This window comes from Lissotriton vulgaris, chromosome 2_1, assembly GCF_964263255.1.
Source record: "Lissotriton vulgaris chromosome 2_1, aLisVul1.2, whole genome shotgun sequence".
Classification (NCBI taxonomy): Eukaryota; Metazoa; Chordata; class Amphibia; order Caudata; family Salamandridae; genus Lissotriton; species Lissotriton vulgaris.
In genome coordinates, this window is record NC_141687.1 from 946,081,737 (window position 1) to 946,106,674 (window position 24,938).

At 44.0% G+C, this 24,938-nt stretch overlaps 1 protein-coding gene across 1 annotated transcript in view; it reads right to left on the bottom strand.

The window, feature by feature from the left end:
* The window catches only part of COL8A2 (collagen type VIII alpha 2 chain), a 443,809-nt gene that overhangs the window by 250,772 nt on the left and 168,099 nt on the right, over nt 1-24,938 (bottom strand). Inside the window, exon 2 of the mRNA XM_086956494.1 lies at nt 2,963-3,043. The gene's annotated coding sequence lies outside the window, so the exon portion shown is untranslated. The remainder of the gene's footprint in view (nt 1-2,962; nt 3,044-24,938) is intronic.

A 24,938-nucleotide genomic window follows, 5' to 3' on the forward strand; every position in this document is an offset into this window, starting at 1 on the left:
CACCGCTAGAATGGAGTCCTGTTCCTGGTGTGAGACGACCCATCGGGGTTTCAACAGGGTCGCCACCTACCTCGCTCAATAATTAGTATGAAGACTGGCTGAGCTTTGCTCTGGCCCAGAGAGATACAACCCTGCTAACATTGGTACATCACCGTCATAGCTTGCATACCGCTCAATGGATACATGTATGGCAACTGGAAGCTGTGCTTAGTTAAAAAAATAATTGTGGGAGCTTTCTGGTTCACTGACGAAAGCAAGGGTAGCTGACTTCCAATTCTGTCTAGTCTTGATTCCTCCTCATGCCTCTTTCTTCCACTCCACACACCTCCTGTGTCTATAGCTTAATTTTGCAAGTTGTTTTTAATTCCTGATTTCTTTATTTGTCAAGGTTTTACTAATCTTCCTCTCCCACTTCCTTCTCCAGTTTCTGCCTCTCTCTTACTTTGGCTTGAAATATGACAATAAAAAATAAGTCTTGGTCCACAAAAATGAGTGCTGGTGTCCCCAGCGGCATATACCAGCAAAAATTAAGCTCCGGACAAGAGTATTGTATTACAGTTGCATTTATATCCTGTTCATCTCATTGGTCATATATAATCCAGTGGCTGAAAAGCTACATGCCGGGGCTGTATCAACTAGAAAGTATTTATTTTTCCAGTCACTTATTTTTAATTTGAGAGACTTATACTCTAGTTGTTGTAACCTTTATGTTACTTCAGAGCACTTGACGAAGATTCAGAAAGCATATAACTGGTCAATTCCAATGTCCACCCCGTCTTGCACATAAGACTGAAAATTTGAATCCTAATGAGGTTGTTCATTCCACAAGAGAGTGTTCCTTTCACGCGGTCCCTCATTACTCATCTCTTTGTGTCCTGTGCTACTACAACCAGTTTGGTCCCCTTTTGAGACCAATCACCTTGGTTCCTGGCCTCTTTACAATTCTATCCCCTTTCAGTATCCTTCACCTTGAATTATGTTGCTCATTGGACCTATTTTTCCTATTAGTACCACTCCCATTATTTTTGGGAAACATATAGGAATTTCAGATGCTTTAAGTCACTAACTTTTGATTAAAAAACTGTCCCATCTTCCCTAGTGTGGAGTGAAGTTAGGTATGTTCTACAAAATCGTGTACCCTCTTTTAAAAATGGACCCGAAGTGATATTTCGAAGACTGACATTCTTTGCGGTCTTTCAAAGGTGGGTGGAGGTTTTGGCAGGTTTGGAAGCCTGGATTTCATCCATGGCCACATGAGATGTTTTCATGATCAGCCACATTTCTATAATTACACTTTTACAGAGGTTCATACTTGCTTCTTGAGTAGAACTCATCCTCTGAAAGTGCTGGGGGCCGGGCTTTGATTTTGAAAAATATTTGAACGTTCATAGAAACTATTATTTTGTAAAAGTGAGATCTTTTATACCACTGAAAACAATTCAGTGGCTAAACTCATCCTTATTAGTCTTTTACAATTAAGAAGCTGGTTAGTACCTGAAAGTGTGATTGCATCGCTCTCACGATGGTACTGCTCTGAGCACTTGCTTTGATATTGAGAAATAAAAGCAAAGTAGTTCTCATTGAGAGTTTGTCAAACAACAGCTTCTCCCTGTATGTGGCAGGGACAATCCTATTTGATGTATAGAATTTCATGGGAGTCTATTTTAGAAACTATTTTGAATTCCATATTTTGAAATTCTGAATCCAAAAGATCAATTTTCAAGGCATTCCCCCACCCCTCTATGGACAGCTGAAGGTTTCTTATCTAATAAGGGCATCGTCGAGTGCCAAAAACCGCTGGCCTTTGGATAGTCTCCTGTTCCAGGGATCCACTTTCTTGACAAAGAATCTTCAGATGTATCCGAGTTTATGTCTGATTTTTATTCTCTTTAAACCCAAAGAGTATGCAGTTCCTATCAAAGAAAATGTAACCGAAAAGTGGTTGGTGGTCAACTTAGAAACCAGATCAAGGGATCTGATTACCCCTTAGTAATGGCTCTCAGACACCCTGTTTCATCATAGGGCAGCTCCTCATTGGGCTAATGCTACAATGCCCAACGAGGGACTCCTCATTGGGCTTTACCGGCCCAATGAGGAGCTCCTCAGAGAATGTTAACATTTGTCCATTGTGACCGCCCGATCCCCGGACAAAGATGGCGGCCACACACAGGGCTGAAATGGCTACTTTTGAAGTCCAGGTGTTCTCTTGTGGAGTATTATGCCAATGGAACCTCCTGCTACCCTCCATCTAACTGTAACATGTGTGCTTGTTCTGCTTCACCCTGCCAGTTACCACTTATTTCAAATATGTTTCAAGTGATCTACAGCCCCCACTTCCCCCTATTCACACTAATGCAACCCTGCTGCATACACACGCTGTTCTGCAACTAGCCATGTTTATTTTCACCTCACTTTGGGGCATATTATCAAGAACAGCATTAAAAATTATCGCCGGTTTAGGGGCAGAAAACTGCTGCTAAAGCGGTGATAATGGGCTTGATAATATGCCTTTGAGAATTCCCATAGAAGCCCATGTTCTGGGGTGAACATGGGCTTCTATTGGAATTCTCCTGGGCATATTATCAAGCTCATTATCGCCGCTTTAGCTGCAGTGTTCTGCCGCTAAACCGTCGATAATTTTAACGCCGTACTTAATAATACTTATAATAGTACTTGAGTGCTGTCAATACTGTTTTTCCTACCTTGCCACCAAATCCCATGTGGAAAGACGGCCCAAAATAATTAGATTCCAGACAAAAAAATACTGAATTCTCTGCTCTCCAACAGGCAAATGTCACCCACCTGCAACACACTAAAACCACAACCATAGATTTTTCATTGGTTAGTCACTGATATATTACTCTGAAGCATTACATGTTGACTATACAGTGTTCAGCTGATCTCCGTTAGAATACAGCAAATGTTTTTACATCTGATTGGACAGAAAGGGACCACAACGCACCTATTACAATGGAAGGATCTTGCCTTTCTTTTCTGTGTTGAGTCCTTTGCCGCTTTCGCTTCCGACTGGCGACTGGATGCTCTGGAAAAACAAGATTGTGCCTGATTAGTGACAAGGTAATGGTAGGTGTTCATTCAAATGCTACACATTTCTAGGTCAGTTGCAGACAACATTATGACGGCCAGGAATTCGGCAGTAGGTCTTAAATGTTTCATTCTTGCAGGAAGGAACCGATGAGTGAACATTGAAGGAAGACAACTGAAGTTTAGTGGTTGATCAGGAGGGTGGGACACCACGCTTTAGTTACAGTAGAAGTGATAGCTTCCACTAACACTGTGCCGCCCACTTAAGAAATGTTTGGATTGAGGTTTACAAATAAAATATAGACTTTTTCCATAGATAAACACGGTGGATCGACCTGTAGGGGTATTTAGACATATTTTAGAGGTTAGAGCCTTAAAATGTCTTGGAGGGTTGGAGAGGAGTCACTTAACACCTTCGCTGCGGCGGCTATTCCGCCGCAGCGCTAAGGGCGCGGGGGGTCCGAGCGGCGCGCACATGCTGGTGACGGAACCGCTCCGTCACCGGCCGCGGTTGAGCTGTGCTGATGACGGAGCGGTTCTGTAATGGCCCCACCCGCTCAATAGAACACCCAGCGCAGGCGCCGAATCCGTGCTGCGCAGGCGCGTCGGGCGGGCCATGACGGAACCGCTCCGTCATCAGCACAGCGCCACCACGGCTGATTATGGAGGGGTGCCGTCATCAGCACGGAAAGAGTTAAATTTCAACCTCAGTTTTGATTTCCTATTTAGCTTAGCGTCAGAGGTCATTTGTTATCTGTTAGTTACATTAAAAGGCACCGAGGGTAGACTCGTCGCCACCACTCGCCTAGATCTGTTGACAGAAGTGTTTAAAAGGGGGACGCTATGGTACTTTCCTAGCACAAAAGTGTCTCATTGCGGTTATTTCTTAAAGCCAGTAGTTCAAAGAGGCTAATAGTGCAATGCCGCCTTCCTCCTCATCTCTTATTAAACTAAAATACACCCAAAACTCAGAGAGTAGGTATGCCAAAAAAAAAAAACATTTGAAGTGAAAGAGAGAGGTAGAGATCTGCAAAAATAATCACAGCATAAAGAAAAATCAGCATTTTCTTTCATGGAAAGGCTTGTTTGGCGCCAAAGCATTTGCTGTCTTTCTGGAATGAGGTGTCTCGCGGGAGCTCCTTTTGGAGGCTGTTCTTGCTGGGGACCTGACGTTATGTCAAGGGGGCTGGCAAGTTTCCTGAGCCCGACCTGATCCTGATACTTGCCAAGTCTCCCTATATTTGTTAGAGTTCTTTCTAATAATTCTTGGCATATTTCATTTTTATACTGTAACACTTTTTAGATTTGTCCTAGTGAAAGCTTTAGCCCTCTGACCTGCCTCATTCTTAAAAAAACACATACATTTAAACATATATGGGTGGGCTTTGGTGCAACTTTCTTCATCCTTTGGTCTCTTCATCTGTCAATCATATATTGCTTCTTCCCACCACAACACACAGCCTGGGGCATTGGGTCAGCCACCCACAGACTCTCCGAGGCTTTCTTGCACTGTGAGTGAATGCATTTTGCCTGGTCACATGTGCACATCGACCTAAGAAGAAGTGCAAATCTGTGCCAAAGGTTTTCGTGCCAATACATTACTTTGCCAATATTGTTTTTTCTTTCTATTATCTATCCTTTTTTAATTTTGAGTAATCTTTGTGTGTAGAGGTTGGCGAAATTTAAAATTCCACTGGCAGAATTGGAGTAATTCTGCGTCCCTCTATGTTTCAAAACCAATGCAGTTCAAATCTTTAATCGGCAGTGATTTTTAAACATAGAGGGACAGCTCCCGTTCCTGGCCATTTTTAAAAACCACGGACTGCATACCCATCGGGGCCCTTATGTACTCAGCCTATATAAAGCTTTTATACTCTGGATATGTTAGGGCCCTGAAGGGTATGCACTGGAATGCATACCCCTCTGTTTCCTTGCATACTCTGCAGTAATCATTGCAGAGTATGTAAGGGCGCAGAGGGGTATGCACAGGAGTGCCTACCACTTGGTGCACTTACATACTTCACAGTGGTCACTGCAGAGTATGTAAGGGCACCGAGAGGTATGCACAGCAATACCAAATACCAAATGCACTTACAGTGCATACTCTTCTGAGCCCTTGCATACTCTGCACTGATGCATACCGCTCAGTGCCCTTACATACTCTGCAGTAAGTAAGGGTGCTGAGGGGTATGCACAGAAGTCCAAGAGGTCCTAATGCAAACAATCGAAATGGGTCACCCTAAGCCCAATTAAAGTGAGAGATAGTCATGATTGGGATGCAGTAGGTCCCAAAACACCCTGGGGCCCAGTTCCACTGCCCTTACTAGACTATTGCTAGCCACTCAACTGTTGCTCACCACCCAGCTGTATTGTGTGCACATGGCCGGCCACACCCGCCATAGCCGTTCACTCTGGTTTTATGTCAGCAGTCCAGAGACTCACTCCTCACTCGGTCTGACAGAGTGTCTCCTGGAGCAGGCTCGCCACCATATAGAGAGGACACTGCCTGGAGGGGTAGGTGAACTCCCTTCTGTTTTATTTGTTCTGCAATAAGGAGATTCACATTTAGGGCAATTCCCTGTGCTTCTACTGGTTTCACATTTAATTAATTAATTAATTAATTAATTAATTAATTGTGGGTTTGTAATGCGCTAGAATCGACGCCCGAAGGAGTATCTCTGCGTAGTAGACCGCTGGGGAACCCGTCCTGGCTTTCCCTGTGAGATGGTCCCTACTGGGTATCTCCAAGGTGAAACCAGGCATCCCCGGCGTATGTGGGGGGCCGTTGTGGAGATGAGGCAAGCTAATGCCCAGAGTTGCCGAGTGTGATCCCTGGTTAGAGTAGGCACCGAGATGAGAATTATCGAGTCCGCTGACCCTGGTCCACGACCCTGCCACGTCGGGAATTGAACCCTGGTCCCGGGCCGTCCTCTTCTCTCGGGTCTGCCGCCTCTAACCAGTGAGCCACACCACTCAACTTGCTCCGAAGTTTTAAAAAAAATAGAGAAGAGACAGGTAGAATGTCCTGAAAAATGAGAATTCCTCATTCCATTAATCGAGGAATGAGGAATGTTCATGCAGCCCAGCACTGTCAGGTGTTGAACAATGTAATTACCTAATGCTAATAAGTTAATAGCACTGTTCAGCCGCTGATGGACCAGTTACTAAGCGTTATCTGGTAGAGACAGGATCTAACCGCAGATTCCTTATCTTAGAATACTTCCCATGCACTAGACTGGATCCGGAAATATTTTCAGCAGTACCTCTGCACATCAGTAGAGGGGCATCAAGCAACTCTGTAGTGACATCGTCTCCCGAATGTGATGTCAACGGAGTCCATATAAGACCTCCTCCAACGTGTTTACGTCCGTTTCTTTTGTGACTATGTTTGTGCCAACAAGTGGAGCCACTTAGAGAAACAGTCTCTGGAAACAGTGTGCCAAAAAGGGAAATATGATATCAACAAATACAGATTGAAAAAACTGTAGTAGTATGCAAAGAGGGGATCTCAGAGACAACACAGCCCTAAGTCCGCAAAGCGGGGAGGATTGGTGGGATAAGGAATCTGCAGCTAGATCCTGTCTCTACCAGATAAGGGGTTACTTAAGGTAAGTAACTTGTCCATCTAATAGAGACATCTAGCCACAGATTCCTAATCTTAGAATCAGATACCAAGCAATATCATTCTTGGAGTAGCGGCTTCTAACTGACCTCACCAAGGATCCCGAAATTGGAGAATCCGGTCCAAAAGATAGAAAGGGACCAGACTATCTAAATGTGATAGGTGAAGCAAGATGCTCATCAAAAGGACTGATGTCCAAGAAAGACTATGGGAAGCCCATGGGGAATAGAAAGCTATAAGACCATGAGAGCACGGTATAGAACCAGTAAAAGTGGCAGCCCCAAAGGTAATGCAACCTAAGATTGGGGAATGCACAGGGACCAAGGACAATAGTCCATAGAGTCCAGGCTCAAAACCAAATGGAAGGAGCATACGCAGCGTGGTCAGCCTAAGGGACACATACAACAAATAAGAAGAACACCCACTGATCATCGAGGAAGCTATCCTGAGAAACAGATTTGAAAAACAAAATAGACTTCGAAAGATAGAATGAAGGAGAGAAAAGAAAGAGAACAATGAATGCTGAAGAGCATAACTGGGAAAACAACAAGAACGGGAAAAGAAACTGCTCTTACATTGAGAACCTTGAAGATATATAAAGCATCCCCCGAAATAATATAACAGAGACACTCACTGAAGAGAAGTAAAAAAACAAACAAGTACAATCAAGAAAGCTGAACCAGGTCACCAAGAAGGGTGTAGGTACAATGCATCGACGTACACCATATAAAATGCCAGATGACCATATGTGCACAACACACATGTATATTCCAGAAGTAAAAGATATCCATTCAAAAGATAGTTATACACATGCAGAGACATATACATCCAAAGATACATGTATTTAAGGATAAATATGCATATAAAAACCTGAGGAATTCCCGTAGACACACAAGTCATACAGGGTAAGCTAAAGTATATCCACTTCACTGAAGGTAACCAGCGTCCTCCGCCAGAGAGCAGAAGGACGAGAAGAGGAGGAATGAAGGATACTCCAAGAACAGAGCTAACCAAGGTGGACAAACATAATACATCCTACCGTCATAAAGGAGAAGTGAGGACAGTAACTCAGTTGGAGACAGAAACACAAGGCTGAAAAGCAGCAACACAATGTCGCCCAACAGTAGAAAGTGAAAGGCATTGCCCACAATAGGAAAACAAGGGCAAGCATCCAAGAACCATTCCCACAGACTGAGGAAGGGTGCCAGCATGTAGTAACAGGTGAAACAAAGATTAAACGGCATGTGGGAGTCCACCATGAAGAAGAAGTAGACTGCCAGATTTAAACAAAAGGGGTGGCTGAGACGAAGGGCAACACCTAGTTGATTTAGACAATCACACATTGTCCAACCCATTGAGGCTTGAGAAACAGGTGAGAAACAAGACCAATGCTCCATGGAAACTTGACAAACAGGTAATAAACTTAACCAAAGCTCTCGACAAAAATTGGGAGTACAGAGTATAAGAAGAACAAACCTCAGGAAGGGGAAAAAGCCTCCAACATTGGATGACAGTGCAAACGCAGCAGAAATAAGTAGTTGGAAAGATGATAGGATATGCCCACAAATAAAGTAATGAAATACCCCCACGATAAAATAGGGGTATACTGAACCTCTCCCAAAGGGAGGAAGGAAAAAGGAGACAGTAGTCTGCCACATAGAAAAATGATGTCACGAAAGGCGGGAGTAGCATACAGAGCTGTAATGACGAGAACAGTATTTCCACATACAAGGAGGAAGAAATATACAGGAAAAGAAAGGGAAACCTATGAACTCAGGATACCAAGACATGGATCCAAACAACGAAAGGGACTGCTGTCCCAGGGGAATACAACTGAAAAGAACACCAGACACCAAAACTACCCCACAGGTGCGATGGCCGATATGTATAACCCCCGCCACCCTTTTGCAGGATGCAATAGCAGTGACTGTAACCCAATTAGGTAGGTAAGAACACCTAAAGGGTAAAAACAGATACAAAGTACACCAAACTGCTGAAGATTAACATTAAGTAGAAAATGGGCTCACACAAGAAAACGCTACTCAGGCCAAAGAGTCTGCCTGCCTTTAGTACCATTATCACCCATATGGGCATAAGGAGAAGAGAAAAGATGAAGTAGAAGTCCTTACAATGGATAATAAATGTATAAGTAGCTCACAAAACGCCCCTAAGGCATACAAGCTAAGGTCCCCGAAAAGGTTATAGTGCATCCTCACAGCATAACAGAATATCCAACTTAGAGTAAGTATTCGGGTTGAAAAAACTCAAACGGCAAAAAGAAGCTGTATTTAGAGTCTCCCGCAAGGCCGCAAAGTAAGATATGTTCCGGATGGTTGGAAACTAAACCTGTCACTGACAGCATAAATTACAAGAAAAGCACCTGAAGCAAGGAGGAACACAACACCAGTTGTCCCCCTGGAAGGAAGAGAAGTGCTTCACCCTAAGAAGGCTGTTAAGAGCCTAAACAAGGGGATACAAACTGTCCCGACAAACCTAGTACAACAACAGGGTTCAGACTCAGCACCTATCTCTGAAAGGGAGTAAAGCCGAGTGAACATGCATGCCCCAAAGGGTGGCGCCATCAAAAGGCATTTTTGATTAAAATAATTTGCACAGCCTCCGAAAACCTATAAGAAGCATGCATGTCGAAGTAGAGCTAAGGAAGAGGCCATAGTACAACCAACAGAATCAGTGGTATCCATACCACAGCGGGTGCTAAGTTTAGCAGCTTGTTGCCCATCTCTTACCAATGTAACAAGAGCATTCTGGGCTTCCTCCGGAAGGGAGGGCAAAAGGTGCTCCACTGAGTCCCACAAGGTGTGGGAGAAGTGTTCAGAGATCACAAGGAAGATCTAGAAGAAGAGTAAATAGGTTTACCAGAATTGTCAAGGTTCCTGGCCTCTCTTTCCAGAGGGACAGGAGGGATAAAATCAATATTTTGGGTGGCTAAAGCCACTGGCTGGCCGGACTGGCTGTAGCGGACACCGAGTTTTTCCCCAGTGGGCCGCCAGGGTTAGGGCTGGTTTTAGACCACTGGGGGCATTATTTTTACCGGCGGCCTTTTTTGCAGTGCAATTTCGGCCTCCAGCAACAAAAGCAGCACAAAGCTTTCCGCTAGCCCCTTCGTGCATGCACCCCAGTACCTGTACGGCATGGAAAGCAGCAGTCTTTGCCGTGCAGGTACTGCCTCTGAGGTTCCCAATGCAGTGCCTATTTCATAGGTGCTGCCCTGGGAACACCATAGAACTACCCTGCAGACCAGCAGAAAACTCCTGATCTGGCGAGTAGTTCCTAAACTGCTATGGCAGAGCCGAAGTGAGGCACTTTCGCTCCCGCACCGCCAAACTCATAATAAGGCCCTAGGTGACCCCGTTCCACTTCGGCAGTGAAGGAAGAAGTGCAGAGCCGCATTCTTGCAGTCCTTGAGTGCCTGTGAGCTGCCATCACCTAGAGTGGGAACCAGTCAGTGGATGTGAGTGGGTTGTGACCTTTGAGAGGCGGTTCTGCAGGGAGACCACTCAGCACTTTAAGTCACACGCCGCACCACACTCCTTTTGTCCTGCAAAAGTTTGTAAAATGCGATTATAGAGAAGTGGTGGTGGAGCAAAGTAACAATAATAATGCACAAAGACATTGAACAGATGCCTAGAGGTGAACCAAAGTGGGTATCTTTAACCTGTTGATCACAGGTTTGTTTTCAGCACACTTGATTTAGTTTTTCATCTTTCCAAGGTCGGCAAAAGGAACACTATTGAGATGAATAATAATTACTTTAATAATTTAAGTACTGACATGTATGTAATGTATCAGATTAATATCTGCATATCCGTGTATCTGTTGACTACTTAGAGTTATCTGAAAATCATTCTAATCAGGCCATTTCTTGAGTCTGGGCTGAAAGAAAATAAAGGCCAATACCTACAAGCACACATAGTTAATTTTGTACAGGGTATAATGAAAATATCCATGACCCAATGAGATTCAGTAGAAGGTGACATCATTCCTAACATGGCTGCCAGCTGAGCACAGGCACTGTATGCATAACTTTAAAGGCACCACCTGCTCAGTAACATGTTCCATCTCTAGCCAGGGCGAACAGTGCACATTTACACATTATAATTATAACATGGATTCTGGCAGTTTCCGTCGATGGAACCATTTTTTTTCTTTTCCCTTTTTTGACTAAAACAACCTGCCTTCAAACCAAAGCAGACTAGAGATGAAATATTTAGAAAGCACCATGAATAATTCTGTTTTCAGAGCAGCCATCAAAGTGTAATCATTTTCCCTGTGGTGGTCTGCCTACAAGCACTCACACAAGCTGTTAGACATGGGCATTTTTTTGCTTTCTGAGATCTTCTAATTTTCTTTTTTTTTCTTAGGAGACCGCTCCATTTTCTGGTAAACATAAAAACCTCAAAATGAGAAGAAAATCTAAATACTGAGGAGTATTTACTTGATGCATTTCCACATTATAGAGATTTTCGTATTTGGAATGTTCTCAAGGAAATAGGAAGATTTTCATTTATCGCCAAACCCTAAATCAAAACCAGGAATTGATTGATTTGATACCTTCATTGCACCTGAGAAATCTTTAGGAAATATTGGTGCTAAGCTATACATTCTTAGTGAAGACCAATCATCAGAAGGGAAACAAAAGCCACCACCAGCACAGTGACCAGATCCAACTTCATCAGGAGCTAAAGAAGCGAATTGATGTTCAAAAGAATGTTATTTTTCTTTTCTTCAAAAAAGATCAAACCTATCTCTGTGATGTTTCGGGGAAGATTCTTTTGAGCTCCTATCCTCTTACTATTAGACTACTGTGACAGTTTAGGTCTCTGATTTTAAGTTTGGTGGCTCAACTATCAAACACAGTAGTGGCCTAACCAGCAGTTTGGCCAAACGCTGATGTGACAGAGGCGTGGCCTCCACCACACTCATTTCTGAGATGCCACCACATTTTGTTTCATTGGAGTTTGTGTTTTTTCCTCCAGGCAGGGTTCTTGCCCCCATGGGGATAGCCACTTTGGAGAAAAAATATCAGTGGATCTCCAATGCCATGGCAGCACAGTGCAACAGCGTCACCACAGTTGCTACTGGAATTGTACCCAACATATTCGGGGGCAGATTTACAAGAACTGAAGCATCTCTGATGCGTCGGTTCAAGTGCGTCACGCAAAAAAAACCTTGCGCCACCAGTGATGCATCGCATTTACAATGGGGCGCACCGTTGCGCAAGTAATGACAGATGCGTCATGCATCTGTTGGCGTGCCGGTTACGCATTGTTGGAGTCGAGTCGCAAGCACAACGCAACTCCAGCAATGTTCTGAAATGCCTATTCCTCATGGGCTGCGTCACTCCTTACGCCTGCCTGAAACAGGCATAAGGTTTTGCGCAGTGACGTCGTAGAAGTGACTCAGTGAAATCTTGTAGATTCATCACTTTTAAGAGGCTTTCTTGTGTCGAAATGCCCACCCTCCATACATTGTACCTGACGCAGGTATAATGTGATGCATGGCTTTATAACGTGATGCATCTCCCTATATGTGTCACGTTGTAAATGGGTCGCAATGTGGCGCATTGTTTACGCCGCCACTCCGTCAAAAAAAGTGATTCAACCGCAACGTAAAAGTGTCGCAAGGGGCTGGTGAATCTGTCCCTCTGTATCCACATTCAAAAAGTTCTTGATGTGGTAGGAGGTTCTCCTTTCCTATGCTCAGGTTTGGTCAGAATCTTCCACACTGCATCCCAGCATGTGAATGTGCTGAGCTCAGAAATTTTCTCTTTTTTGTTTTTGTTTTGGGTTACTCCATCACGAACGTGACAGATATCCCGTCCGCCGTATTACGAGTTCCATTATATTCCATTGGATATAATGGAACTCGTAATACGGCGGGTGGGATTTCTGTCACGTTTGTGATGGAGTAACCCGTCTGCCAAGCTCGTAATTAGGCCCCTAGTGTCAGTATTGATAAAGGAAAAAAGAGGCGGAGACACTAATATCCTCAGAGGTGACTGATCGAAAATGTAAGAGTATCCTAAGATCCGTTTGCACAGTGGAACAGTATTATGGTCAGCACCTGTTTGAAGCTCGCGCGATCAGGTTCTAAGTGGAGATTCTTGGGGTTGGTGCTTCGGAACATGATTTGCAGACACACATTAGATGGAATGAAGCTCGTTCCCACGCCTGGGCGATCCACTATAATGTTCTGAATGGTGAGGAGAAAATAGCAAGTTTGTTGCCATGCATTCATGTTACTTCAAGCAATTTCTCTAGTTAAGGACTCGGCACTCCTGATATATTATAGTATTTTTTCAAATTTGTACTGTCTTGTTGTGTTTATGTTATATATAGTGTCCTTCTCCTTGATACTTGTTTTTTAATTATCAAAACCTCAATAAATTATATTTAAATACAAACGGACTCTGTATTTCGATATACTGTCTTTCATTTGTCGGTCCCCCTTGCTCCATGCTCTATCAGGCCAAATTGTGAAGCCGCTATAGCTTTTTAGCCCATAACGTAACCCAGTCGATTAATACAATTATTTTACTATCTGCGTGCAGACTGCATGTCTCGGGTTAAACCTGTGCTGAAGGGATCCATCCTTTCATTGTTATCTCAGCTCGATATTATGAGGGCTATTGGGCTCAGTAGAAATATGGACAATTCGAAAAATATGTTTCTATTAGAAAAATATGTTTTCATTCGAAAGTGTGCTTTGTTCCTGAAAATTGAAGAGTAAGTTTTATAGAAAATGCTTTGTGGATCTGAAACAATAAGAGCTATACCTATTGATGAATCAAAAGTTATTATTGTCACTTTAATTGATTCAGAGTCGTACCTTTGATTCCCTTTTTGCTTTGATGCCTGATGGGCCTTGCTATGTTTGTTCTCCTCCACCTGGTGTCCTTCATCTTTGCATGAATTCAGTCTTGAGATAACTCCTTTGTGCCAAATGCCGCTGTGTTGTTTCCATTCCCTTTTCCACTTTTCCCGCACTCCTCACACTGGGGAAGCCATTTTATAAATTGTGCCATGGGCAGTGAATGCTGAATTTTTGTGGGACCTATGCCAATGGACAGACACCGCCCTTCTCAAACCCACAGATTGCGCACTTCACACGTCACATCGACAACAAGCCAGCATCGCTGATGGGAGAGTCCTGGTTGAGTTTTCAGAAGTAGATACTACTGCTGCCGTAATCCTGCTGTGTTGTGGAGTGGTGCAGAGTAGAGTAGAGTGGCGTAGAATAGAGTGTCGTGGAGTGCAGAGGCAAGTAACACTGCTGCCAAATTTTTCCACTGCCTTGTGATATAGGACTTCTGTTTTTTTTTTGTTCCATCGACCTGAAGGTATTGGAGCACCAGATACAGAAGAAAACATTCCTTTTTTACATTTTATTTATAGGCGCAGGGATTGAGTGATTTGCCCAGAATCATAGGATGTTGAGCAGACACCCAGACTGGAACTTAGTTCCTCAGTTCCAAGGCCAGCAGCTCTTGCTATTAGCCCCATCCTCTCCCCTTGACTTGAGTAAAGTCAATCATGTAGTGGGCACAAGATTGATCTGTTGGTGTATTCGAACAACTCAGCCCGACCAGTTCTTCAAACATACTGGCCTATCAAGTAACTGAGGATCCTCTCACTGGCCTGTCTACCTTTGGTTTCAAGAGTTTTCTTTCAAACACATTTACATACCTTTCACTAAAGCACACCAGGAACTGTGTGTGGCTTCACTCCACTATGACGAGCACATGCTTAGAAATAGATCGACTGAGAAATTGAAAGCCAGGGTAATTGGATAGATTAGGAAGGGTAGCAGTCCTCATGTGGATGAAAAGTGTTGCAGTCATGACATTACGAGAGATGCTCCCAGCTACTTCCAACAGTTTCCCGCCCTTAAAAGCACTATTTAAGTTATCAATTACCCGTATTGTAGAACTATAGAGGTGGATTCAAGAAACTATAATTATGCTATTTTAGGAATATTGGCACTTATTACCCTGCCCAGCTCATTTTCCATCAATGGACTAAAAACATATTTCTGAGATCTTTACAATAAATCGACCATGGTCAGTCCTAATGAAAAAGCAGCCTATTTATTGTCACTGGCTAATCATTTGAAACGCTTTCAATGGCGGAGGGCCTGAAGCAACTCAAACAACAGATGGCATCAATGACAGAAAATAATGATAAAAATGTGCTGAGATCTCTATGGGGGATTTTAACATGTACATCTGTTTTTAAGAGCCTGAACTTGTACCTATGGTATTGTTGCATCTTAAAATTGTGAACTTGGTACAAGCAGCACAACAAACATGTTTAAATGGCTGAACAAAAACATGACTTTAACAAGCATTGGCAACGCATGGCTAAAAATTAGTGGTGTAGAGAAGAGTGGCGTGGAGTTCCGCAGAGTGGAATGACAAAGAGGGGAGTGGTGTAGAGTGCAGCGGCACTGAATTCAGCAGCACACAATGCAACGGCCTAAAATGCAGTGGCATAGTTTAGAGTGGTGCATAGTAGAGTGCAGTGGTGTAGTGTAGTGGTGTGGAGTAGAGTAGAGTAGAGTGGTGTGGAGTGCAGTGCAGTGATATAGAGTAGAGTGGCGTAGAATGGTGCAGAATAGAGTATTGTGCCATAAAGCACAGTGGCATAGAGTGGAGTGCTACAGGGTGCAGTGATGTAGAGTGGAGAGATGCAGCATAGAGTGGCATAGAGTAGAGTGGCATAGAGTGCACTGGCATAGAATGCAGTAGTGCAGAGTAGAGTGGCATAGAGTTCAGTGGCCAAGAGTGCAGTGTTGCAGAATAGTGGCATAGAGTGCAGTGGTGTAGAGGGTGTAGAGTGCATTATTGTTGAGTGTAGTGGCATAGAGTAGAGTGGTGTTGAGTAGACTGGCGTAGAGTGCAGTGGCATTGAGTACAGTGGTACAGAGTAGAGTGGAGTGGTGTAGAGTGCAGTGAAATAGAGTGCAGTGATGTAGAGTAGAATGGTGCAGAGTAGAATAGAGTAAAGTGGCATAGAAAAAAGTAGTGCACTGGTGTAGAGTGCATTGGCATAGAGTGTTGCAGAATATTTTCACTGGCTTAGAGTGCAGCGACATAGAATTCATCGGCGTATTGCGCAGCATTGTAGAATGCAGTGGCATAGATTACAGTGTTGCGTAGTATAATGCAATAGTGCAGAGTTCAGTGATGCAGAGTGGAGTGGTGCAGAGTAGAGTGGCATAGAGTAGAGTGGCATTGAGTGCAGTAGTGCAGAGTAGAGTGGTGCCGAGTAGAGAGGCATAGAGTGGAGTGATGCAGGGTGCAGTGGTGTAGAGTGCAGTGATGCCAGGTAGAGTGGCATAGAGTGCAGTGATGCAGAGTAGAGTGGCAGAGAGATTAGTGGTGGAGAGTGCAGTTTTGCAGAGCAGTGTGTCTTAGAGTGCAGTAGTGTAGAGTGGCGTAGATTGCACTGGCATAGAGTAGGGTGACATAGATATCAGTGACATAGAGTGCAGTGAAATAGAGTGGAGTGGCACAGAGTAGAGTAGAGTGGCGCAGAGTAGCTTGTTTCAGAATAGAGTGAAATAGCATGGAGTGGAGCGGTGCAAGGTAGAGTGCAGTGGCGTAGGGTGTAATGGCATGGATTAAAGTGGTGTGGAGTGCAGTGACATAGAGTGCAGTGGTGCAAAGTAGATTAGAGCAGTGTACTATGGAGTGGCGTAGAGGGCAGGGGTGTAGAATTGAGTGGTACAGAGTAGAGTGCATTACAATAAAGTGCAGTGGCGTAGAGTGAGGAGTTGAAGAGTGAAAGTATGGTGGAATGGCAAAGAGTAGAGTTGTGCAGAGTAGAGTGGAGCGGTCTAGAATGGAATGATGTCGAGTGCAATGGCAAAGTGTGCAGTGGTGTAGAGTAGAGTGCATGGGCATAGAGTAGAGTGGTGCAGAGTAGAGAAGAAAGGGTAGATGGGGTGGTGTAGAGTGGAGTAGAGTGCAATGGTGCAGTGTGCCATGGCATGGAGTGGCCTGAAGTGGAATGGTGCAGAGTAGAGTGCAGTGGAGTGGTGTATAGTAGAGTGGAGTGGCGTATAGTCGAGTTTGCATGGTGTGGTAGCACACTGCCATTACAGTTAACACATTTTCAATTTAAATGATTGCACAGGTATACATTTTTACTAATACAACTATACAGCACACAAATGATTATGTGTGGAAATGCATCACCTAGTGTACTGATTGTTTTGTTCATATTAAAGTATTTATTTCCATCACACTTCAGAATTATCAAAAATGTGCTTCATTAGTGCTGTCCTAATTCTGATATATTCTGAAATAATAATGTAGTTCTGTGCTTGAAAAAAAACCTTTCCAACCTCCAGTGTCTAGGAAGATTGTCACATAAATCCTCTCACTTTACAATCAGAGAAAGAAAAGTAAACACCAAGCTCCCTCAGAAGACAAAGCAAGACAGAGTCTGACTGTTGACCTCTATCTTTGAATACACAAAAAATGTGACCAGATAAGAACAAGTTTGACAGACTTCTTTACATAAAGGAGCACTCGTGGAAGAATACAAGGAGAGTATTAAAAGAATTTGATCCTTGGGGGGGGGGGGCAAACTCACTCTGGGCAGTCTAAAACAAATAAAGCCAACTAATAGAAAGTCAGAAAATGTGCATTATAATAACCACAAAGCCAATGGCAAGCAACGGGCAGAATGCATTCCCATGAAACCTTTCTCAATGTCCTGTAGATGTCTTTAGCAAACCAGTAAGCTTCAACCTAAAAAACAGCTCATCCATTAATTACAAAGGTTGCATAAAGAGTGTATTAAAATGTTACTGCTATTTTAACGTTTCTGTCCTCTTAAAATTTGAGCATCCCCATTCCCATTTTTTCATATTTCTTTATTCACTGCCTTTTCTTTCTTAACAGCAGACAATGTGCCTGCAAGCAAGACCTACCATCAGACCACTGAATGCACAAATAAGAAGAAGCAACAGCGAAGCATTACATTACAAAATGGCCCATATCATTATAAATTATTGTAGAGAAGCGCTTGTTAGCAAATATCAGAAAAATGTGTTTTTGGTGAACCTACTGAAGAATCAAGCCATTCACTGATAGCAGTAAACTCAAGGTCATCACACAAACTAAGGGGCATATTCACAAGAAAATCTTGGAGTGTGGAGCTGCTCCAAATTTGGCAGCACTGCTCTCCGACATTTTAAAAATGTTAGTGATGCACTGTATTCCCAAGAATACAGCGCACCCTTGTGTTTTCCCTAGCACTGCACAAAAAAGCTCCCTATCGCTATCACAGGCACCCTGCCACCATGTTGCAATGGTGCCTGCGCTGCAGGGATAATTGTTTATGTATGTGCAGGAAGGGACACCTTCCTGCAGATAAACAATCAATAATAATGATTTGCACCTTCAATGTGTGCTGCAGAATGAAGTACACATGAAAAGAGCAAAAAAAGAGGAGTCATTTCTCCTCATTGCGCCATTCTAACGCCTGGTATTCCATGGCAATCGTTTTTGGCGCTGCCCCAGCCTTGTAAATCTGGGGCTGTGTCAAAAAGCAATGGGTGTTGCCGTGGAACACCCGCAGCAACACCCATTGCACGCCTGATTTGCCGCTGAGGACTGCGGCGGAAAGGAGCATCTTTACAAGGTGGCATTAAGCCATGCAATGTGGCTTGGCGCCAACTTGTAAATATGGAAAATAGGGCTGCGCCAATGGAGCATCAAAAAAAGTGATGCTCCGTTGGCGCTGAGCGCTGTTAAATATGTCCCTAAGAGCCCACATTACACCGGTCCAAAGTTACCCGATAACATTGTCAAGCATAAATCACCTTCAAACTTTTCTCCATCACATCCAGAGCTATCTGTGGATTGGTGGTAGGACATCAAACATCAAATCTAAGTTGATGAGAAGTCCTTCAATCAGGCCCGACAGTAACAAGAGAGTCTATGCACTACCGCTCCCTAAAAGTGAGGCCTTGGCTTGGGTGTATCAAAGACTTCTTGCCTGATGAAGGGATTTTCATCTGAGGCTTGCAGAAACTTAAGTTGGTTGTTCTTAACGGTGCGCAGAGGGTTTGGGCCAACGCCCTCAAAACTGTACCCCAGCCAATCCAAACAAGGAGATGGACAGCAGCCCCCAATGGAAAGAAATGCCTCTGAGCACAGAAATTGCAGTAGTAAGGCAAACATGAGTTGGCAGGTACCCAAGAAATTTTTGTTCATGTTTTAGTCAGGAAACTAATTTTCTTGGGGTGTTTATTGTTTCAGGTCAGTGCTGGTCATGTGTTTTATTTCACACTTATTTTTACAGTTTCAGGCATGTACTTCGGCATCTGCAGAGTGCCACATCACCAGCACTGGCACGGCGAGCCCTTTTTAGAGCCACGAAACAGGCACAGTATTAGCGGTAGAGCAGGCTTAGCCTTCACATTGCCAATACCAGGAAAGTGCCACTCACTGCACGCTTGAGCTATCTGTGCTATGGAGGAGGACTCTTACGGGGTAGAGTCAGTGAACCAGTACGACAGACTCATAGTTCCCGACATACAACTAACTTATAGCTCCTGCTAGATCCTCACACAGCTCCTCTCGATCCCCACAAAGTACGCGCCAGAAAACAACATAAATCCCGGCAGATCCTCTTGTAGAACCTTACATCCTCACATGCCCAAAAAGATCCTCACACCAGTTGTGAAAGATCCTCAAATCGTTCCTGACAAAGCCTCACGTAGCTCTGAACACATTTACACACAGTTCCTCACATAGCTTCTGAAAGACCCCGATCATACAGCTCCAACCAAAACAGCTCACCCAGGTCCTCACCCAGAAATTGATAGACCACAACATAGCACACAGAAAAGCCTCATAGAGCTCCCAGTAGACCTTCCCACAGTTCCTGACAGAATTTACAACCCAAACTTACTCTCATATATCGCCTGAAAGGTCCTTACATACCCCCGACAAATCCACATCACAGCACAGAACATAAAAACCCACAATGTAGCTCTTGATAAACCTCATATAGGGCCATATGCATGAACACATTTTCCCATAGACACAGAATGGACAAAACCCTTTGATTCATCTCGCTCATAGCTTCTTACATACCCTTTCTAGTTCCTTACACATTCCCAAATGGATTTTTGAATAGCTCGCAGACCCTGAGTTAGCCTCATCACATAGTTCAGACGGACCTTCACAGAGCTCTCTACCACCTCCTCTTAAGCCCAGAACCATGTATAGCTGAAAGAAGAAATTATGTAACACGCCCTTGGATATCCTCTGGGTACCATCAGACAGCTGAAATAAACCCTCACATAATCTCAGTGGTTTCTGGGACAAACTCCAAATGACATTTTGATAGCTCTGAACAGAAGCCTTTACAGCAAATGCAAACAACCACTCTCGTTCTCGTTCTGCTCTTCCTTTAAGACTCGCTCATACTGATGCGAGTGCTGTATGAACAAGACATCAAAATCCGCTACGATTTACTCATTGTTCTCTTAGCTGTGACTATCACTGAGTGTGACCATGTTGGTCAATTTAGTGGAGCTGGCACATGTCTGGCTAACAATGAGTATTTGACAAGGCCACTGTGTTGTTCAGGCACCTAGGGCTTTTTGGTTGCTAACATGAGCAGCAATATGATTGTTTGATGGCAGGCAGGTTCATAATCAAAATCAGTATGAATTCTTTCTTCTTGAAAAAGCTAAACAGTGATCTTCTTCTCATGCCTTTTCTATTTTTTGTTCTTGCATATAGACAGTTTTAGCTGCTCGAAACCTACTGTCTCTACTACAGTACAATATAAACATACAGTGAAATTTGGGGCACACCCTTGCTCTTGATTGGGTGACTTTCTTGTCTATCTTATATCCCTGCTTTTTAATCAATGGTTTTCCTAATGTGTCCTGCCTCTGGGGCGTTTCTATCTTGCTGTGTTCTGATTGAATGACGTATGCCCTTCCACTGGCTGCATACATGGAACTACTTTCTTCTTATTTTAGTAACACACTGTGGGAGTTGGTGTGTTTTCTTGCTCTCTCCCTCGTGTGCTGCGTCCCTTCTAAATTCTCCCCTCTCTGTGTTGCTCCCCTTGGCCCCCAGAGCTATCCTTATTCATCAGTTTAAAAAATATGGGGCATATTACCAAGGGCCTTATTGCCGCTTTAGCGGGAATTTTTCCCGCTAAAGCGGTGATAATTTTATCGCCCTATTACCTAGCTGTCGCTAACACCAGTTAGCGACAGCTAGTAGGAAATAGCGATCATCTTGGGGCCCACATTGCATGTCAGCGATAATTATCGCTAATGACTTGCAAAGTGGGCGTGCCAAGATGTTAGCGACTGGAAACAGTCGCTAACATCGCTATCTCCTATTACCTACTTTTGGAAATATTCGCGGTAAGCGCGAATATTTCCAAAAGCTAACGCCTGCCCAGAGCAGTTCTTACCAATGGTAGGTGGATAACATGGCTAAGAGCATTTGCTTGGTAATGCATGAATATCGCTGACTTTTTAGCGATATTCATGCCTTTCGGCCGATTTTTATCGCTTAGGAGATAAACCTTGATAATAGCAAGGTTTCTAAGCGATATAAATAGGCGAAACACGGCGATAAAATTATAGCCGCTAACCAAGCTTAGCGATAATTATCGCTTATTCTTGGTAATATGCTCCTATATATCTTAACCCCCACTGTGCTTCTCTGTGCATCCATACTCAGGCTGCTCCCACCACTCAGTAACACTGGATTCTCCTTAGCATCTCTATTGCTCGACCACCCTCCCCGTCAATTTTTTTTTACATAGCTGCAAATTGCTTTGGTGGTGGTCTGCTCTTTTCTTAACATGGGCCTTGGCGCACATTTTTTATATTTTTAAAATGTTACCCCTTCAAGATAGGCATCTGCTAACTTGAAATATTAAATAAAAAATGAAAAAAACATTGTGCTGTATGAGCCCACATGCAGCATTGGCAAACAAATGAATGTTTCTCTTTTTGCTGATGTGGAACAGCGCAGGCAAACCCAATAGGTCTGCCTTGCTTTTAAAAGGTGATACCGATTAGCTTTGCCAGTGCTCCTTTATAGGCTGTCATTACTAGGTGATAAGAACGCGATTTAAAGTAAAAGTTTAAGGAGACCTCTATTTTGGGCGCTACGGTGTCTTCTCTTACAAAAGCGCAGTAATGCTGATATTTAAAAGTGTACATATTCAGCCCACAAATTACTCATAATCAGCCGCTGCCCATGCAGGTACGAATGATGGGGCGGTGTGGCCAGGTGGTGGGGATTTCAACGGATGATGACGAGGGGAAATTAAATAAATAATTAATGTTTATTTATTTATTTGTTTATTTATTATTTATTAAGCTTATAGAGCGCGACAGCTACCTAAAAAGGGTTTCCCGGCGCTGAAAAAGGCAGTGTGCTAGAGGACCGAAAATATTTCTACGTACTGGAAAATTATTGATTGAACAGCCATTTCTTGATGGCTCTGCGAAATGTTCCCTCTTTATAGTCAATTGAACACCCCCCACAAGGACTCACCGCTCTTACCTGCACGGGCTGTAGCTGCTCATAATGCCAAGTATCCTCATACACAATTAGATTATGCATATTTTAGGCGAGCTGACTGGGCTGTATCGGTTGCAATACAAGGGGCCTCGTAGATATGCCAGCGGTTTGTCCCGTTTTGTTTTCATATTTATCTGCTCCCTGGCCATCATTTGGAGAGTGACAGTGGGCTGCTGTGAATAGTGAACTAGGGAGGCGAGCCAACACAAAAACTGTGACCTTCATTGACCAGTTGTCTGGAATTGCACCATCCCTTATGTTTTTTTTTTTTTTTTAAGTAATGTCAAAGTAAGTTGGTGCCAAGCTCATGCTCTCCATGAGTAACTTCACAGTGGGCATGGCTTCAGTGGCTTCTGCACAGGGTGTCGAGATTTTCCACTGCGATCATTAGTTACTTGCACCTTTCTATCCCGGGGTTGGATTGGGAAAGCGGCGAGTCAGGTGATGGGCCCATTAACTAAGGGTGACATGTGGACCACGGGGCAGATTTATGTTGGACTTGCGCCACGTTTGCGTCACGCAATGGCAGCGTAAACGTGGCGCATCCCTGCGACCTATTTACAACGTGATGCATCTAGGCAGATGCGTCACGTTTTAAAGTCCTGCGCCACATGTGGGCGTTCCGGCGCAGGGTGGGCGTTCCGGGGCAGGTGCACCTCGCAAAAGTGGCTGAGTGAAATCTACAAGATTTCACTCAGTCACTTTTAGGACAATGCTGCGTCAAAACCCTGCGCCTGCTTGAAGCAGGCGTAAGGCTTGATGCAGCATTGGACAGATAGGGCACCCCCGAGCCTTGCTGGAGCTGCGTCAACTCCAGCAATGCGCCGCCTTTACGGCACAGATGCGTCACGCATCTGTGCCGTTTTTGCCCCATGGTGCGCCGCATTGTAAATGCGGCGCACCATGGGTGGCGGAGCTGTGGCGCACAATAACTGGTGCATCCCTGGGGATGCGCCAGTTATTGTAAATCTGCCCCTATGTTTTTAAAGGGCCCCTGCTTCATTCCTCTTCTGCCAGGTAATTGCACTTCCGGTTATGGTGGGTGGATCAGAGAAGGCATGGCTTGGCAGTTCGGGCTGGACTGTTCCCATGAGGCACAGGGTCAGACTGATTTGCATATAGCCATGTCTGAACTGGGGTGGCAGAGTGGGCTAAAGAACGGTGATGGATTAAACCCAGATCTTTTGACTGGGTGTGAGTGTTTGATTGGTTCAGATGCTCCGTCCATTACCACCCCCTTTTGTACCGCTTTTGGACCATGGGGCAGATTTATGTTGGACTTGCGCCACGTTTGCGTCACGCAACGGCGGCATAAACGTGGCGCATCCCTGCGACCTATTTACAACGTGACGCATCTAGGCAGATGCGTCACGTTGTAAAGCCCTGCGCCACATGTGGGCATTCCGGCGCAGGGTGGGCGCTCCGGGGCAGGTGCGCCTCGCAAATGTGGCTGAGTGAAATCTACAAGATTTCACTCAGTCACTTTTAGGCCAATGCTGCGCCAAAACCCTGCGCCTGCTTGAAGCAGGTGTAAGGCTTGACTCAGCATAGGACAGATAGGGCACCCCCGAGCCTTGCTGGAGCTGCGTCGCGCTTGCGACGCAAATCCAGCAATGCGCCGCCTTTATGGCACAGATGCGTCACGCATCTGTGCCATTTTTGCCCCATGATGCGCCTGTTATTGTAAATCTGCCCCAATGTTTTTAAAGGGCCCCTGCTTCATTCCTCTACTGCCAGGTAATTGCACTTCTGGTTATGGTGGTTGGATCAGAGAATCAGCCCCAGAGCAGCAGTAATTGTGTTCTTTTTGTTGACCCTTACCATGCAAGGCCATCGCCCTAAGGCTGTGAAGGGCTGAGAAGGGGTGGAGTTAAAAAAACGGCCTCTGCGTCACTGGGTGTCACATGTTGTCACCTCAGCCCCAATGTCTTTCAGACCTTTCTTACGCTTTTATTAAATTACAGAGGATTTGCCATTACAGCCAAAGCTTCCGACTTTGGATCGCGAAACCAGGTTCCCCTCAGCATCTGCTCAAGATCCTGTGATTCTGGGCAAATCACTTAAATCCCCAAGGCCTAAAGTGAAAATGAATTTGACCTTCTGTAGTGCTATTGCTGCTCATGTAATTTGCTCCACTGCCCTTGTGGCAAGTTCAACCTTTATAAAACTATAAAAGAGCAATTTAAATAAATCAATGTATTAATGTCTTAATATTCTGCAAAGGCCAGAGCATGATAATTAAAGAGCACAGTTTATATAAAAACGTCCACATTCTTTTTTATCTTGGCTTTTCTATCATTGTCTAATTTAACAATTAGTCACAGATGAATAAAGCAGCTTTAGAACACATTTTAAAGTGCTTTCACCTTGAAGTGACTGTTTCAAATATATAGAGGAAAAATACTGACTTTGGGTGATTTTTTAAAAACTTTTGGTACGGTCAGTAGTTTAAAATACTAGTGACGCCAGTTATGAAATAGGCAGATGACAATCCTAGCCTGATTGAGTACTGTGGCCCTTGGGCCATTTTATTTAACCTCGCCCACCTGGCCAAAATGCAATGCTTCTAGTTTTCACTAATCTTACTGGCTCTATAACCTTTAAAACGCTTAAGTTACCAAACATTTCTCTAAAAATTAGTCCAATGAGACTAGCCAAATGATGTTTCAC